The sequence below is a fragment of the Pleuronectes platessa genome, chromosome 18 (genome assembly GCF_947347685.1).
Source record: "Pleuronectes platessa chromosome 18, fPlePla1.1, whole genome shotgun sequence".
Lineage (NCBI taxonomy): Eukaryota > Metazoa > Chordata > Actinopteri > Pleuronectiformes > Pleuronectidae > Pleuronectes > Pleuronectes platessa.
The window spans coordinates 5,528,359-5,542,221 of record NC_070643.1 but is presented as its reverse complement, the minus strand read 5'-3'; the positions used below and the strand labels follow the sequence as shown (position 1 = coordinate 5,542,221).

The following is a 13,863-nucleotide window of genomic DNA, read 5'->3' as shown; positions in this document are numbered from 1 at the left end:
GTTGTGATAAATGATATAGAAAGTGCTTAAAACAGAAAGTAATTTCAGGAAATGCTGTTAAGTGACACAGTTTAAAGCACAGCAGTCTCTTGACTGTAGCTTGGCCTGTGTAGCTGAAATAGAGGGTTCATTATTTATTTTTGGGTTTAAATATAGTGTGTTGGTCTCTAGATAGTCCACCAGTTTCCTTATCTGATTCCCCAATGGGCAATTTCTGTGACTTGGTTTCACTGGAGCTATTAATGAGCAGAATAGACACGCTTGCTGAAGCACTCTAATTACCTCAATTAGTGTCCACGTTAAAAATCCAAGATATTCAGTCTAGCAGGTCTCAAATGGAAAAAAATAAGAAAAAATAAATAATATTTCAGCTGCCCTACAGGAGCCACTGAACAAGATTTGGATTCATGCTCTGTAATCCTCTTTACCCAACTTTCCACCAGTCTAACATATCCTAATTTGCCTCCCTTTCATCTCTGATTACAGTTAAACACACTGTACGGGTCTCCCAGAGCTGTGTGGGGTTAAACTGCAGTTTTACAAGCGGTTTATGGTATCCGAGGTAAATCTAAAAACAGGCTGGGTTGCCTCTGTCAACATCTGAACCTGAGGCCAGATTCCTTACAAGCGTGGGGTCTGTATCATCAGGCCTGTTTCCACTTCCTCTCTCAATGGCAGACCTGGGACTGCAATGTAGATGTCTATAACAGAAGCCCCACGTTTATCATTTGCAAAATTTGGAAAACATGTTTTGTTTTTTTTTCATGTGCAACCCAAGAAGGCTGGAAAAAGAGGAAAAGTATGTTCTCGGATAGAGCATTATGTGAATGCAGGAAACACATCAACAATTTAAAAACACCATAAAAAATTATAATACGATTGATTAATTTTTGAGGCAGAGCACAGTGACAAGAGGATGATGTTATGAAGCAGATTTCTTCCTTACCTGTTCTGTCACTCAGTCAGCGTGACTGGAGGTGTCAGTCTCTCTCTCTGCCTCCAGCTCTCACACCCTGAATCAGCACCGGGTCGGCATCGTTACCAGGTGATAATAATCCAAAATGTCTCCCCCAGCAGGCACCACCAATCAAAATGAGATTATCATATAATCCAGGGAGACAATCCAGTGTTGAGTGTTGTTACAAAGTGAGGTGAGCACTCGGCAACCTTGTGGATGGGTGGACAGAGTGGGAGGGAACACCAAGGGGGGAAAGTGTTGGGTTTCACCGGGGGACGAGGTGGCTTCTAGTGTTCTCAGCTGGGCCGTGCTCGCACATAAAAAAGGCCGAGAGGCGCAGCCAGTTATAGACCCAACTTTCTGGATATTTTGGTCCTTTTTTCCCCCTCTGTCTCTCTCTCTCTCTCTCCCTCCTTTATGGCTGCGCCCATCTCAAGTGCAGCCCTCAAAGACAAGGCTCGGCTTCTTGGCAACCGCCTCAACTGTCCGGCCTTTGCCACTGTGACAGCCACAGCGGAGCCGCCCTTGGGGCTGGTGGTGGGCCGGGACGCGTTTGGCTTCAGCCCGCCACACACTCGCGAGGGAAAGGCTGTACTTAAGTTGGGGGAAATGATTACAGAACACTGGTGCTTGCAGCTTTGCGCTGAATGCCTGTCCTTGCACTGACTCAACAGCGAGGCCCTGTGATCTATATTACTCATGTCGAGCTGTTTTCACAAGTTTACAATCATGTCAGACCACATCCTCCATTTTAAATCGTAAAAATATACATTATTTATTTATCTTACTCAGTTTTGCTCTTTGCTTAACTCTTTTCTTTCTGCTAAACTTCCACATATATTTTCTCCTAAAAGATTGATTTCATCTTTTTTACTCAGTAGAACTTTTTTAGATTTCACCCTGAAAGTGTTTTAATTCCCCTCTCATCCTCGTGATAGAAAACCCAGTCCTCCACTCACTCGTAGACCTACATGTGCTGTAGTTTGATATATGCTTCGGGAGGATGCGTGTGTTTCCCATTCAGTGTGTGCTGATGTCCTTATCATGTGCGGTCATGCTCCCTGGCAGGAGGGGAGGCTGCGGTGAAACACAGCAGCTCTGTCTCTGTGTCTGACATCCTGCCTGGCAGACATCTCTCCGTCTCTCATCTAAAGTCTCCTGCATCACAGGTCTCATGTCGGCAGGTCTTTTGTTGAAGTTCCCTCCTCAAAGTGCTCCAACAGCTGTCGCCACATGCTTTCGCTCCATTTGGAAGATCCATCCGAACGGGCCGCAGAGCTATCGAGGCGCCGAAACACCCAGAATCACAGTGTCAATATTTGAATGTCTTGTACAACAAACATGTTAGCTATTACATCCAGGCCTATTTACAGTGCCTTTGTAGCCAGGGAAAGTGAGCGTGGGCCGGGGCTATGTATAGGCTCAGCTTGAAGTGGATGGGAAGTGGGTTGATGATTGGGAGCAGATGCACGTTATGAGTGATGGTGTCAGTCTGAGGAACCGTCTGTCGCCTTATGTGCGAGGGCTAAAGAGGTGACTGGCATGTCGGGTGAACGAGAGGCTGCAAGCACTAGTGCCGGAGAGAGAGCCATCTGTCATGTGACGCACGGCCAGCTTCCCACCTCCCACATCAGAGAGACTCTGTCATTTGAAAGAATATGTCCGATATCAATGTGTGTTTGTACTGAAGCAGAGCGGATTTTGTATATTTTCAAAGGTAGATCTGTGAGTTGTTACACATCGGTATGAATAAAGACAAAATAAAAGGAGGAGCCAGATGGTTTCACAATCTCTTCTCTGCTCTGTGATACATTATACATTGCACGACCCTAAATGGCTCCCACACAGCTTGGTGTGAAACCACTACACTGCTTTACCAGATCCAAGACTGGCTCCAAAACTTGGGGGAATTTCTCCTTTGAGTTGGACCATCGAGGATAATGTGAGTTTTAAAGTTTTAAATGTGCTATGATGGGTGAACGGTAAAACAGGACTGCAAAGCACTTTAAGTGGTCATCAGGAATAGAAAAGTGTTATACAGTATATCAAGCATTAGGGCCCCACTGTTTGGAACTAAGACGCATTACTTGTCTAGCTTCTTCTAAATCTTATCCTAAAAACTTTAATGTTGAAAGTTTCTGGAAAGATTTGATTTGCATTTATTTATTTGTTTTTGTCGATTTCTTGTTTATCTCTCATGTGGCCGGTGTCCTTTTAGTCTACTGCCCTGTTTTTTGGTATGTTTATTTATAAATCCGGACACAACTGCCCGCTGTTGCACAAAACTGAATAATGTTACAGTATTAAAATAGCTATTAATGTCTCAAGCAACATGATAATGGCCTGTTAAGAAAACATAAACAGTCAACATGTCCAAATGTCCAGGTCCGAGTCCTGAGTGGTGGAGCTTGAGTCAGAAGTCATGGAAATCAGTTGGTCCGACTCCTGGAGTCAAGTGCTATTACACTGATGTGAGTCAGATGAGCGGCAGATACATTGATGAATGAAGCAGGCAGAGCATAAGAACACAGACAGAACGTTTTAGGCTGAGTTACAGCACCGATGTTGTCTGTTTGGCTGAGGACCCAAGGTCAGATGCGTCATGGCAGAATTTGAGCATCATCCAAATCTTCCAGCGTGCAGAGCATTAGAGGTCCATCTAACATCAACAAAACTCCGCCGCTTGTTGTGGTTGAAAAAGAAACTCAATGACACTCAGGAGCTCGTGCTGAGAGCTGAAAGTCCTGTTTGCAATGAAAACAGCAGACCTATTAGAGAGAAGTGCAGTTTGGTTCAACAGGTAGAACATTATACTCATTACAGAGTGATGTCCATCGATCGCTGGCTAATCAGAAAACATTCTTTGATGAATTTACCCCTAAATTTCGAATCATACCACTTACGATGATTTTCCGATGAGGGCTTTTTGGGCCGCTCCATTGCCATGGATCAACTGCATTGGTCCAGCTCCTCATCTTTCGTGCCAGCAGCTTCACTTTGTGCTGCGTCTGCTTCAACTAATTAAATGAGTGCACACTCTGGTCTGATGGGGAGAAGCCTCTGGAAATGGGACAGTCCATAACTTAGATTGACGGGCATAAATATATATATATATATATATATATAATTTTTTTTATGAAATAATGGTCATTTATTTATTTATTTTCTTGTTTTGAATGTACAAGGGGGAAAGTTCATGGAACCATTAAAGAGCATGAGATCATTTTGTTTTTGTTCCAGCAACATGTTCTTCTGCTGCGCTGCTGCTGCTTTCCTCAGCAGTCCACTATACAGAGCCTTTCATTTGACAGTCATAAAGATCTGACACATTTCTATACAAACATTAATACCATATTTTCTAAAACCTTGTAGTTGCAGATGTAAAGACATTTGTTTGACAGAGCACTGTGTTTGTCTACAGCTATAACTTCTCCCAGGAGGACACATTTTATTTTGTGTTTTACTATGTTATCATTCATCATCTGTTTGCACACCAGCGTCCACCACTGACTGTCCACAATGGGAGTTATGGTTCTTGTTAAATACATTAATAAACTCTTTTTCCTGTTTACAACTACATTATACTGGGTTGTAAGTCAATAACGTGTATATTAACTGTATGTAAAGGCTTAATATGGGGATTTAAGGTAGTGTTTTATATTACCAATTTGAGTAAAGATTTACAGAATATGACATTTGAGTAGTATGAGAAGAATAAAAACTGTCCAATCACAAAATTTGAAATATAAAGCATAGAACTTTCTACAGTTTATTCAACCCCACAATCTAAATAGTGAAACTGTCCATCAGTGTTGTACTTTTAAAACAGGGAGATCTGAATTGTTCTATCACTGAGAAAACCCTTAAATGTCCATTAGCAATAAGTTGTTTCAGTTCAATGTATCAAATACACTAAAATGAAAGTGCATGAAATACAAAACCAAAAAAGGCAACTTGATCTGACGCAAACGTTTTGTGAATGTTGTGGCGTTAGAGCCTTTTCGGTGAAATCCAGCAAATCTGCAAATGAAATTGGGCAATACCAGAGGGAACAACCAGAGACATTACTCCTAATGAAAAAGACATGTGTTGATTCTGTCTCTGTTGACAGAAAAGTGATGACAGCGGACAAGGAACCTGAGGAAATGTCCCCAGCTTGAGAAACTAAATACAGGAAAATAAAATAGAACAATAAAGTTGAACAACAAGGTAACATATGAATCTGTGAGTTTGTATGTGTGTGTTTGTATGTGGGTGTGTGTGTATGTGTGCGTGCGTGCTGGCTTTACCTATTGTCAGTTTGTTGGTCACTTTGTGTTGACTGTAAACAACAAATAGCATTTGTTTGTGAGGAAGTGACACATTTCAGAGATATTTGTTTTTATTGTTCGTGTTGTGGTTTGTAATAAAAAAAACTTGAATGGTTTTAGTAGAGTTGAAATACTTTGGCTCATAAAAAAGGACAAAAACTGAGTATATTGGCACATTTAAAGATTATTTACATTATATGGTTAATGTATCGTCCATATAACTGTTTCTTGCACAATAAATTAAATCATACATGAGTAATACATGACTGTTTGACATGAATAACTGTTAACTGAATAACATGACTGTGTTCAGTCTTCCATGTGCGTCATTCACTATGTCCTCAGCTGTAGACGTGACAGATTGTGTATCACAGTTGGAGTTGCTCCACAGCGACTGTATCTGCAGGCTTTGCGATCAAGGCTTTTTTCCTCTTTGATTTCCAGTTAGAAGCACTCGGCCCGACGCTGTCAGGTGCATGTCCACGGCCTCCACCTTCATCTGACTGCCGGTTGAGAGTGCTTCCTCCAGCCTGCTGAGTGCTGACCTCCTGATGGCTCTTCCTGATGCTTCCTCTCTCCAAGGAGGATGCATGAGGCTCCTTGATGCCTTTACCAGCGAGCTGCTGCCCCCTCAGCAGGGCACGCTCCGCCTGCTGCCCTGTGCCTCGGACACCTTGGGCCAGCTTGTCTTCAACTGCAGATAATCCCCCTGTTGACATGTTTGTATTGCACTGATCCTCTTCCAGGCACTGCACTCTCCTCAGCCTCAGTCGCCTCCTGCCTGCAGTCTCCTGCTGGAGGGAGCTGGGGCTCAGGCGTGTGGTCTCTCCACCACATGAGTTCTGAGCTTTACCTCGGGGAGAAAGTAGAGGAGGAGCGGGTTTGCTGCACAGGGGAGCGGGGGTACCTCGACACACCACGTCCTCCAGATGCCTGTCTCCAGTCTGCTCTGCAGGGCTGGGGTGTGTCGGCTGGGGCCTCAGGGATCTGTGTTGCTGCTGGGCTTTGAGTGTCTGAGTGGAAGCAGAGGGGCACGGAGACGCTTTTATCGGTCTCTGTCTCACACTTGACTTCCCCGTCCTTGTTGCATTCAGTGTCACGTCCGGTTTACAGGAAGCAGGTTTGGCTTCTTGCTGGCCAAACTTAAGTTTCTGCCTCTGGGCCTCCTTCACCTCCTCTGGCAGCTCCAGTGGGGCGAGCTTCAGGGGGCGTCTCTCCAAGTCAGGCCTGGGTGTTTTGAGCACCAACGAGTCCAACTGTGCGGTGCCCTCCTGGGTCACTGGAGGGGCCGTAAGCTGACCCACTGGCTCCTTTCCGTGTTTAGCTGACAGATGGAGACCAGGTGTTTTTGAAACGCGGCCATTTTTAGCGGCCAGCCGGAGGTTTTGGCCATTCAGAAGCAACATGCTATTTTTAACTTGGATGGTCGACATTTCTTCTCGCTGGGGAGCCCCCTGAACAAAAGAGACATCAGCGACTCATTTCAATCTTATTAGTAAAATGATAATGTGGCTATTGTACCTAGAATCCTTTAGCTCAGTATTTTTTAAGCATTATACAGCACTTAACATCCAATTATAACAAGTGCAAATCACTCACAGAGATAAATCATTTAATTATTCAATTAACTGTTTTAGTTTCTGAAGGCAAGAATCATTCACCAAAATGATGTCTTCAACTGGCTTATTTCATTCTCTCTAACAGTCCAAATATATTCAGTTAATTGTCATTTAGAGTAACGAAAAACAGGAAGGTCAATTAAATAACTAATTATTGCAGCTCTAATTATTTATGACCAAAAGCCAATCAAAAGAGGTAAACAGATTTGGGAATAGCTGTTGTAGAGGTTACACGGGTTATTGGAGAGAATTATGTTTATTTAGAATCAAAAATATGCTAAAAGGACAAAACAATAACAAGGCCAGAGGGATTTTTCATTTCCTCTTCCAACCAGTTGTTTTTATAAATTGTTCAATGTTAAAAGCATTAACAAAGGATTCATGTATCCATTAGTTCTAAATGAGGTCTTACTGGAAGGTTGCGCCAAAGCTTCTGTTTTGGACTGAGAAAACAGCAGAATGCAAATACACCACATTGCTTTACTCTGCAGATAATATCACAATATATATATATACACTTATATAGATATAGATATATAATATAATGTGTCACACCATCTTCTTCAGCATGTGGAATAAAACTACTTTACCTCTACGACTACCTCTTTAAAAATAAGCTAAATGCATATGACCCTTAATACATATGAGCTTGAAACAGTTGAGTATGTGTTTGAACCCTGTGTACTAGAAGCATGGTCCGTCACTTTCACTGCACCTAATACCAACTGTCACTCTGTTAATTACCAGTGATCAACTTTCTAAAATGATACAGATAAAACAAGTGAAATAAGAGCACAGTGATACTCACAGGTTTTGCAACAATCTCTTCCTTGATATTTGTGTGTAGAAGTTGTTGTCGTCAATGTGTTTGTTGGTCCGTGCCACCTGGCCACAGGCAATGACATTGTATTTGGGAGAGGTTTTAGCAGCCTTAATGTGATTAAGCAGATTAGGGTCACGGTGATCTCTGATGATCTCCTGCTCACAGGCAGCCAATATGCACACTCATGGCCCGTTAGTGTCGACAAGAATGTGTTTTCATGGTGCTCATTAGAACTCCGCATTTACATGAAATGAAATGAGTGGCGACTTGCTGCTTTAATGATAATGAAAGTTTAGATTAGGAAATTTAGTGTGCTTCACCGGCCACTAGATGGTGCCAGAGTCCTCCTTTGTGCATCAGCATTAGGAGAGCTTAATAGTGGCGTTGAGTGGCAGCATCAACATCATCACCATCAAAATCATCATCTTCACCACCACCACCATCATCACCATCATCATCATCATCATCATCATCATCAGTAACACAGCCAGTTATTAAGCGGCTGGTGGCAACTGGACAGAGAATCATCTTCAAGTCCTTTACATTAGAGCTTTTAAATCTTCCCTGAACACAGTCGGGATTAAGCCTTTCATTATTATCATATATTTATTCCATATTATTATATCTTCATTATTCTCATCATATATTTAGTATTCTTGTATATTCATTTTGTAAATGCACATTTTATTCTATAACTTTGAAAAACATTATTTTATAATAGTCATGTCTTTTACCACATAATGTACAAATTGGAACAGAGCTTTCCTGAAGATGTTCAGATGATTTCACTTGTACAACCACTGTTACGATAAACATCTTGAATCTTGGATCTATATGCCCTCCAATTCCGTTTCTTTCAAACTATTTTTGAAAGAAATATTAAATCCAATATTTCTTAAACATCTGTATGTCCATGGCTGTTAAGATCCCCCAATGGAGACCCCACTTTTTTTCCTTCAGGCTTCAAATCCTTCTAAAGAAACAATTTAAGAGGGACAATCTGTCTGAGCTGAAATTGAAGAATCAGATGCATTAACTTGCATCATTAAGCATTTTAAAAGTTCCAAGCTGTCATCCAAGCGGTCATCCATGCTAATTTCATTAAAAAGCAATCATTTACACAGTATATACAGTACAAGGTTATTAGTATTATTTCATGAAGCGCAAAGGTAAAAGCCTTTGTATCACTATTTCACCAGAAAGCAGCTGCAGCGGCTGTGACTCCACTATCTTCGCGATGTCCTTAAAGTGATTCACATTCACTGGAGTTAAACTTTGATCAAATTCCCCTCTGAGTTCTGCCCGGTGCTGGTAATAGTATTTCAGAATAAATATCTACAGAGGATAGATAAGTCAAGGATGCAGTATGTGTGTTTGAGTGTGTGTGTGTGTGTGTGTGTGTGTGTGTGTGTGTGTGTGTGTGTGTGTGTGTGTGTTGCCTCCAGGAATATCTGCAGATTTTAATCGCTTCACGACAGCAGCTTGTTTTAAATTTAGTCTCCATCGCTCCCATCGTCAGCCTCACTTATTGTGTTTTGAGGCGAACTGTCGTGGAGTTGTCCCGCGACGGATGAGGCTCGTGTTAGCGTTCAACTTGTGCCTCCTGCAGTAAATTCATTTTTCACCCGTCAGACAAACTCAATCACTGTTGAAAATCTGCTGCTCTCAGTTGTCTTTCTCTTCCCACCCCCGTCCACCCCAAAAAAGAGCAGCATGTCAGCACCTGCTCCTTGCGATGCTTCATGATATCATTGGTAGGCTGGAGACGGTCCCACTGCAAAACAACTTGGCTCCGCTTACATGATCATTTAAGATGCAAAATTACAGGCTTGACGCCAAGAGAGGGCCTCAACGCCCCTCTGCCTCTGTTCTTATTGTGTTGTCCTCGGCGGTGCCTGACGTGCGCGGCTGACAGTATAATTACTGCGGTGTGGGAAGGGATAGGAGGAGATGCTGCCTGCTCATTCTCCCACTGAACATCCAGCTGCACGGGCCAGAGGAGAGGAAGGCGACTGGACGGCGGATCTGTTATCAGTCCAGTTTCTGCCAGAACTAGTGATACATATCCTTCGTGCCCAAAAGGACGCTTTGACATGGCTCCCTGGAGACTCGTCCATGCTGGATCAATATTCACACTGGTTTTATTTCAAAATGTGAAATTACAGCTAATCACAAAAATTAAACCAAATGAATAAAATGTGTGAATAACATCAACAATTTCCCCTTGTAGATTTTTTAACTCACTGTAAATGGCACTGTCAGTTAGACATTTCGAGAGATAAACGTTAAGAGCCACATGAGATGATCGATCCCACCCTCATACTCGTGATACTACAGACTGCATAAGGTTCCCAATTTGTTTCTGATTCATCTTGTATCTAATTTGTTGAAACCCTCTTCACGTCCTGATAACCATGGATCAATAAAGTCATAAAAGAAAAGAAAACAACATGAGATGTAATGTGTCATTTTGTATTGAGGTTTAAAGGCTTGGTGAGCAGATTTACTTTTACATTCAGATAGTGTTGGTTCCCCTCCATTTCCAGACTTTGTGCTCCGCTACTCTCTGTAGCTTCAGAGAGTGAGAGTGTAGCTTCAGACTAATGGAAATAGAGTGAAAGTTAAATAAGCAAAAGAGGCAAAGATTATTTGAGTTGTTTCCCTTGCAGCTAAGATTTTTTCTGCTGTGATCTGATCCTTGCCTGAACGTCTTGATATTAGATTTTCGCTCGCAGTGTCTCTTTGGATGTTACAGCAGATGCTCGTGGAGGTCACACTCCTTTGGCTTGAAATGTTAAAAAGCCAAAATTCTCTCAACTTTTGTTTTAAAAATGTAAAAAAAATAGCAATCCTGGGGAAATTAGTAGCTTTAGCTTTGTAAACGAAATATTCCCAGAGGTACTCTTAATTCATTATCATTGTGTGTGGGTAAAGTTGAACATGAATCAGTTCAGTGTGAGAAAGTGGCCCAAAGCGTTCTTCATTGAAACTGTTGTTTTTAATGAATATGTAATAATATGACTCCAGGCCTGAATTTTACTGTTTTTAAACTCCGTTTTTTGTGAATTGAATGAATTTCTCAGCGGCGCAGCATCAGATGTTTTAAGAAGGTACAAGCAGACAGGAGGGGATTTGGAAGGAGGCTCATAATTTTTATTCAAGTGTGTCATGGCTTCACCCAGGCTGTGGAGCCCAGTGAGTCATCCACACCAAATCATGCACACACACGCACCGAAAACAAGAAACAAAAACTGAGAAAAATAAATCATACAAATGTCAAATGTTCATTTCACTCTGAACAATTCTTAACAATCTCTTCTCAGTGTGGTGAGAAGACTGGGGAGTGTACTGTACAGACATCAGTTTCAAAACTGTGACAGAAGACGTCAGTGGGTTCAACATGACCATCAAACCATATGGATGCCAACGAGATGGGATACAATCTCCTGAAAGGAATATGGTACACGGTATTTGTTCATCAGACCTACAGAAGAACCTATTGCAAAGGATATTTCACAAATGTATGGAACACAGTCTTTCTGTTATATCATATTACGCAGAGAGTAGTGCAACGTGTATCTCTTTGTCCCTGTCATAGGAAAACATGGCACTGTCAACAAAGAAAATGGGCTGCGCATACTGCCACATGCAGTAAATGGCGCCTAGAAGCCAAGCACGACTACGGCGCGTGCAGGACGCCAAAGACCGGCCAACAGCCAGCCAATAACCAGCCAACAGCCAGCCAACAGCCGGCCAACAGCCAGCCAATAACCAGCCAACAGCCAGCCAATAACCAGCCAAAAGCCAGCCAATATCCAGCCAACAACCGGCCTATAACCAGATCATCAGAATTCTGTTCACCTTTGAGTTGTTTGATGCCACGCAGCAGAGAAACATAAGAGAAAACACAATGTCGCACTGTTTGTCTGTTGCGGGCCATGGCATGTGTGTGTGGTCGTGTGTGTTGATGTAGCTATTTCTCCTCGCCATCTGTGCTATAGAGTAACACTAAGCAAAGGAGCATCAATACGAAACGTGGCGAGGATGGCAGACAGATCTGAGTAATGTGTGTATATGTGGGAGGGGGTTTGCAAAAATGAAAAAAAAAATCAGACGTGCAGCTCATGAAGAGCAAAGTTGTTTGCTGCTTCCTTTCGGTGGAGGATCCATTATGGCTGATACATTCCCCAAAAACGTTGCGTGGTAAGAGTTTGACTGTGAAGTGAATGAAAGGCAGACGACTCATCATCATCAGTGACACTCAATATATTAACTATTCTCTCAACCCTGTCAGTGCTTGAAGTGTTTGACGGATCGGTTTGTGGCAATTTGAGTCCTATTTTCATACGTATGGCCGCTATGATAATGTTGTAATCCCCGACATAACAACTGAGACCTGGGAACAGTGAGGCAAGATGACTGACTTTCTGTTCTCTTCCAAATATCTAAGGCAAGTGACACTGTATTCTTAAATTCTTAATAAATCCCCATGGAAAGAACAAAACCAACCGCCTGGGATTCCCTGTTGGTGACACTCTGTTCCAGCTGAAGGTAGAAATCTTTAGGGGGGTATTGATATTCCACCTACGAATGCACAATCGTCACTCTTTCTGTCTTGATCTTAACATTAGCCAGATGCTGATCTCCTTGATGCTGATGTCTTTCTGGGCGCACACGTGGTAAAACACTAAGTTTGTAGGCCTTGTAGTTTTGGGACAGCAATGGAGCTCTGCAGCTTAGTGGTAATTTAAACCTACTCCAACACGTCAAACAAGACTTTTTAATCGGATCCGTTAATTGTTGGTTTTGCTACTTTCTTAGGATCTAACAGAATGTTTCAAGCCTCATTCTTTAACGTTTGTGTGACTTCCCCAGATCTCAGCAGTTTCCTCAATGAGCTCCGTACTGTTACTCATCGACAGGAAGGACGGACAAAACTATGAAAATAGAGGAGCCAGGTTGCTTAAAACTGGAATTATCTTTCAAGTCATCATAAGATGAGAATGTCTTCAAAAGAAAAGAAGGGATCCAGTCCGCTGAGTGTGTACTTGATTCTAGAAGGTAAATCAGACATCGATTTTCAATTGAATGTGTTTGTCGGGACTTAGATCTGTCAATACATTAGCCACATCTGCTCTCTTGTTTCTTCCACAAGCTTCTGATGGCTAAAGCACAAACAGATCCGCAGCCATGGTATTTAAAATGTGCCCACTTCAACAGAAACACTGACTACTGTTTCTTCAAGGCACATATGCTAATGTGTAAAAATACATATGCATCTCAGCCATGAAAAGGCCATTTTATTCCAAAGGTTGTTATAAACATATTGTACAGGATATTTGTGATAAGCCGCTATAGTTCCGATAATGAAACAATGCTTTTCAGGCTTATCTTGGACTCCATGCCTGGTTACGTTTGTCTCGACTGAATAGCATCCATGGCATTTTACCATTCTCACAAACAGGGTGGCATTCAACTTGTGAGGCATGCTCAGGTATGCAGGAAATGAATAGAAGCCTGTTAAACACTAAGCTGCAAAGAATACTGAAGGTAATGCTTCTTTAAAGTCGATGTCCAAAAATTTGTAGCAAGATTTGTTATCCTCCAGAAATATTGATTGATTCTGAAGAATAGAATTCGCCAAGGGAATAAAAAATAGCTCCCAGCCCTGTGCTAACATAAAAAAGATCACCTTTCCTTCAGTCTTTACAAAGATACATATTTATATTTACATTTACAACTAAAAATGCATTGACAAATCATGTTGAGCACATTAATCCTGCTTAACTTGGGAGCTCAGGGGTAGTGAAAGGTTTCGACAGCAAACAATGGGCCAGCTGTGACAGAAAAGGCGGCTCTGGCTTTATAACAGGCCTATAATCAATGTAAATATCCGGAATTGCATCAAACATTTTCAAGCTATTGCGGCTTTCACAAATGATGCCAGCAGCCAAAGCACTGCCTCAGTGAGATGATGCATCTCAGTCGCATTTCTCAGAAAATCTCTACCATTTGGAAACAAGGATTTTGATATGTACATTGTATTGTTTGGCCGCTGCACTTGCACTTCTGGGAGTGTGTTTGATTCAGGAGTAAACCAGAAAGGAAAAAAAAAATATATATAAATATTCGTTCAAACCTGAGAACAAATAT

At 41.9% G+C, this 13,863-nt stretch overlaps 1 protein-coding gene across 1 annotated transcript in view; it reads right to left on the bottom strand.

The window, feature by feature from the left end:
- The window catches only part of col22a1 (collagen, type XXII, alpha 1), a 50,490-nt gene extending 49,120 nt beyond the window's left edge, over nucleotides 1-1,370 (bottom strand). Inside the window, exon 1 of the mRNA XM_053446433.1 lies at nucleotides 947-1,370. The gene's annotated coding sequence lies outside the window, so the exon portion shown is untranslated. The remainder of the gene's footprint in view (nucleotides 1-946) is intronic.
- Nucleotides 1,371-13,863: the final 12,493 nt, after the last annotated feature.